This window comes from Armigeres subalbatus, chromosome 2, assembly GCF_024139115.2.
Source record: "Armigeres subalbatus isolate Guangzhou_Male chromosome 2, GZ_Asu_2, whole genome shotgun sequence".
Lineage (NCBI taxonomy): Eukaryota > Metazoa > Arthropoda > Insecta > Diptera > Culicidae > Armigeres > Armigeres subalbatus.
The window spans coordinates 116,855,535-116,860,329 of NC_085140.1; positions in this window are offsets into that span (position 1 = coordinate 116,855,535).

Genomic DNA, 4,795 nt, shown 5'->3' on the forward strand with positions numbered 1-4,795 from the left:
TTTGACGTTTCTCAACTGACAGCATTTAGAAAATGGTTTCGTGACTCCATGTTGGCAACACAGAACGCAGCCAAAAACTGGTATAAACACGACTATTTCAATATAGGTAAAAAAATGCTGAAAAATTAGCGAACGGCATACAATGAGAGCATCATTATCGGTCGCGAGCATTAATAATCACCCGCGCAGCGCTTTCATTTTAGTTTCGTAACTCGTTTCCGTATCGGTCACTATTTTCGGCTCTCAATTTGGTTGCTGTATTCCGTACCGGTGACGTTTGACAGATGACAGTTCATCAAATAGCAGCGCTCTTATCGCGCTACCAAATTTGGTCACCTGTCAGTTGCGCTACTGTTATAGCAGCGCGTTTAATAGCAACCGGTAAAGTGTCAAGTAATGATACTGCGCTGCCAAACGGCTTAAACTCACCACCGGTAATCTTGCTCTGTGAAATCAGGAGTGATTCAGTTTTTTTCCAAATTTTCGACCACTATATTCTAGTTTGAATCTGGAGCCAAATAGAACAAACTCGCTGGTTTCCCCAGCAGTGTTCCATTCATGTTTTTCAAATTTTCAATAAAATGAAATCGTTATGTTGCTACCAAGAAAGGCGCAAAGTGGATTGATCCGTAGATAAAATGACGCATTCATACACCCAAAGAATTGAAAGATATTTGAATCTCGTGTTTCAATCGTGGTTCAATTCTGCAGAAAATAAAACGGAGCGTTATACCACAGATAACAGATAATGAGGCTGGCATCCGATACGTGTGTAAACATCCGCAACCGTTAATTCAAATGTATTTTAAATTGGGACCGCGTTTGGCAATCGATTGGAGATGGCGCAAGGATCATTGTTATTGAAAACGCAGCCCAAATGCGGCTGTCAAACGCATTGGCTGCGTTCGACGGTTGTTAATCAGCTGCATCCTTATGTACTGCCGCAATCAGTTGAGTAGATGGCAGTAGTGTGCCAACGTATATCAATTCAAAAGTTTACACAGGATTTTCAATAAAATTTGTTCTAGCTTCAACGAATTTACTCGCAATACTAGCTTCAATTTTGGCTTATGTCGAATTCGTTTTTAAAAAGTTCCAACCTAGGTTGGAACCAGTTCCAACCTAAGTGCTGTCAAAGTGTTTTTTTATTCGCTCAGGTTGGAACTAGGTTCGCACTATAGATAGTGGAATATATAGATGAGCGAAGATAAATCCTCTGTCTCCAAACGAACTGTCAAACGTGTCTCCAAACGAGCATGACGTCACGATTTCAATGGAAACGCTAAGGGCTGTGACGTCATATGCGCGCGTGCACGGTCAAAAAAATCGACTCAGCCATGCTTTCGCTCATCTATAGATTCTACTATCTATAGTTCGCACTAGTTCCAACCCCAAAGCTGTCGGGTTCGCACTGTGTTGTTTCACGGTTTCGCACCAGGTTCACCAATACAACTGCATTTCAACTGTCAAAACCATATGGGTGGAATAAACAAGCCGAAGGGAAATACAAACCAGAGTAAAAACGAAACTGTTTGTGCATTTAATAAAGAATGCGCATCGAAAGCCGTTTTACGGAAATTTTTTATTCCCCGTGATATTTGTCTACGTTTGCATTATAATTAAATTCCCTTAGGACTTTTTTCAGTAATGCCAGGGGCCAGGGCCAGGATAATTTGTTTTAAACGGAAATATTATTAGCCTTCGATAATTCAACTTGCAAATTGTTCTAAAATTCCCCCATAATTATTTATTTAAGTAGTTCATCAAAAAATCATACGGAAATTCTTCAAAGAATTCTTATAATTCTTTCTGGTATTCCTCCTTGAAGTCTTGTATGCATTCCATTACGAATTCTTCCAAGAATGCATTAGAGCAATATTTTAGGCATTCCTTCATAATTTTTTTCCAGAAGTTCATCTGGAAATTCCTCGAGTTCCTACGAAATTTCTTCCAATAATTCCTCTGGAAGTTCCTCCAGGAATTCCTCTGGAAGTTCCTCCAGGAATTCCTCTGGAAGTTCCTCCAGGAATTTCTCTGGAAGTTCCTCCAGGAATTCCTCTGGAAGTTCCTCCAGGAATTCCTCTGGAAGTTCCTCCAGGAATTCCTCTGGAAGTTCCTCCAGGAATTCCTCCGGAAGTTTCTTCAGGAATTCCTTCGGAAGTTCCTCCAGGAATTCCTTCGGAAGTTCCTCCATGAATTCCTCCCGAAGTTTCTCCAGGAAGTTCCTCCGGAAGTTAATCCAGGAATCCCACCAGCTATTCTTCCAGGTATTCCTCCGAAAGTTCCTCCAGAAATTTCTCCGGAAATTTTTCACGAAATTCCATCATCATTTTCATCATTTTCCCGGATGTTCTTTCGGAAGCTCTATCAGGAAGGCTCCTCCACGAATTTCTCGGGAGATATTTCTGGAGGGATTTCCTGAGAAATTTTGAGGAACTTCCTGAGGAAAACCTGGAGGAACAGCTGGTGGGATTCCTGGATGAACTTCCGGAGGAATTCCTGGAGGATTTTCCTGAGAAATTCCTGAAGGAAGTTCTAGAGGAATTCCTGGAGGAATCTCTGGAGGAACTTCCGGAAGATTCCCTGGAGGAACTTCCAGAGGAATTTCTGGAGGAACTTTCGGAGGAATTCTTGGAGGAACTTCCAGAGGAATTCCTGGAGGAACCACCGGAAGAATACCTGGAGGAAATTCAGGAGGAACTTCCGGAGGAATTCCTGACGGTACTTCTGGAGGAATTCCTAAATGAATTTGAGTAGGATTTCGTGAATGAATTTCCAAATGATTTAAGTTAGCCTCACACCTCGGGAATTTGATTCGCGGAATTTTTCCCCATGCATTTTTATGCGATGTTTCCGGGATTTAGACACGAAAAATTCAAATCCTGGCCCCATTTAAAATGCACGGGGACCAAAATCCGAAGGAAAATTTTCCCGAGGTGTAAGGTGGTTTTACCGAAGGAACTTCCGGAAGAAGTTTTGAAGTATTTTTGGGAGGAATTCATGAAGAAATTTTCAAAGGAATTCCTGAAGGAATGTTCCAAAGATTTTCTGAAGGAACTTCCGAAGAAAATTTCTTAAGGAACTGGAACTTTCCTAACGAACTCCCGAGCTCCGAACGTAACTTCAGGAAGAAGAGGAACTTCTGAATAGATTCCTGATTCCAAAGGAATACCTGAAGAAACATCCGGAGGAATTCCGGAAAGAAACTCCGAGTAAATGCCTGCAAGAACTTGCGGAGGAATTCCTGAAGAAGCGAAAAGGAATAGAGAATCTGGGGTAGATATCAATCCAAAAGCAAATTTCGTAATTCGCGAAAATCAGTGCGCGTACTTGATCATTTTTATCATGATCTGATTCGTTGTGGCCCACAAACTGCCAGTGCACTGGTAAAGTCCGGTATGGTGTCGATCATATGTTTCGAATCAAAACAAACACGATGCCACGCACACCACCATATCCAATGACAGATGGAACTGAAAATGTTTTTTTATTCAGGGTTCGGGTTGGCACTGACCCAGGTTTAAAAACGAATTCGACATTAGAAACCTCGCAGTTAATAACTGTGGAAGTGCTTAATGAACACTAAGCTGCGAGGCGGCAATGTCCCAGTGGGGGTTGTAATGCCAATAAGAAGAAGAAGACTAGCTTCAATTACTGCCGACTGCAGTTTCCCTGTAGTTGATGTCCGGCCAAAAGTAAAATCTGAAATTACGGAAGAAAATGTACGCGTAAAGTAAAAATAAAATGCTTCTAGCCATTGTCATTACTTACTCAGTTGAATATTCACCAGTAAATGATTAAAACTTCTTTAAATGCAAGCATTCCAAATCAAGGAATGAATTGTGAACACGACCGAGGAGCACACTTTATAGTCTGTCTTGTTCTCGACTGAGCTGAACGAAAATGTTTTATTTTTCATCCAAATACCGTGGACCCCCGGTAATATGACCGCTTTTAATCTGAACACTTTTTAATTTGAACCCCGTTCGTTTGAACATCGTTCAAATTAAAAATGGTTCAAACGTCATTACCACGTGAAATCGAGAAAAGAAAAATGGAGCATCGTGAAACGGAACGCAGAATCAAAACAAACCAGCAAAGAGAGCAGCCAGAAACCAGTTTTTCTGATGCAAATAGAGTAACCAGAAGTTCAAATTAAAAATGAACCCCGTTAATTTGAATGAGGTAGCGTTCAAATTATCGGGGGTCCACGGTATGAGTAAACTCATTTACCCATATATGGGTAAAGCATGCTTCACCAACATTATAAGTTAACTTTACTGATATTATTGGTATATTTCACCCATAATTATGGTATACTCAAATATGGGTGAATCAAGTACCCATAAATAGGTAGAGTCACAGATAACAGATGTTGAGGCTGGCATCCCATACGTGTGTAAACATCCGCAACCGTTAATTCAAATGTATTTTAAATTGGGACCGCGTTTGGCAATCGATTGGAGATGGCGCAAGGATCATTGTTATTGAAAACGCAGCCCGATTGCGGCTGTCAAATGCATTGGCTGCGTTCGACGGTTGTAATTCAGCTGCATCCTTAAGTACTGCCGCAATCAGTTGAGTAGATGGCAGTAGTGGGCCAACGTATATCAATTCAAAAGTTTACACAGGATTTTCAATAAAATTTGTTCTAGCTTCAATGTCTGTTATCTGTGGTTTGAATCTTAGCTGCGAGCACGAAAATTTCCCACGCTTGCTGGAAATCCCGGAAATCTTCTGCCAAACGTTCACTGTTTATGTCCACCGAAGCGGAGATCATTTCTTATCTCTTTTT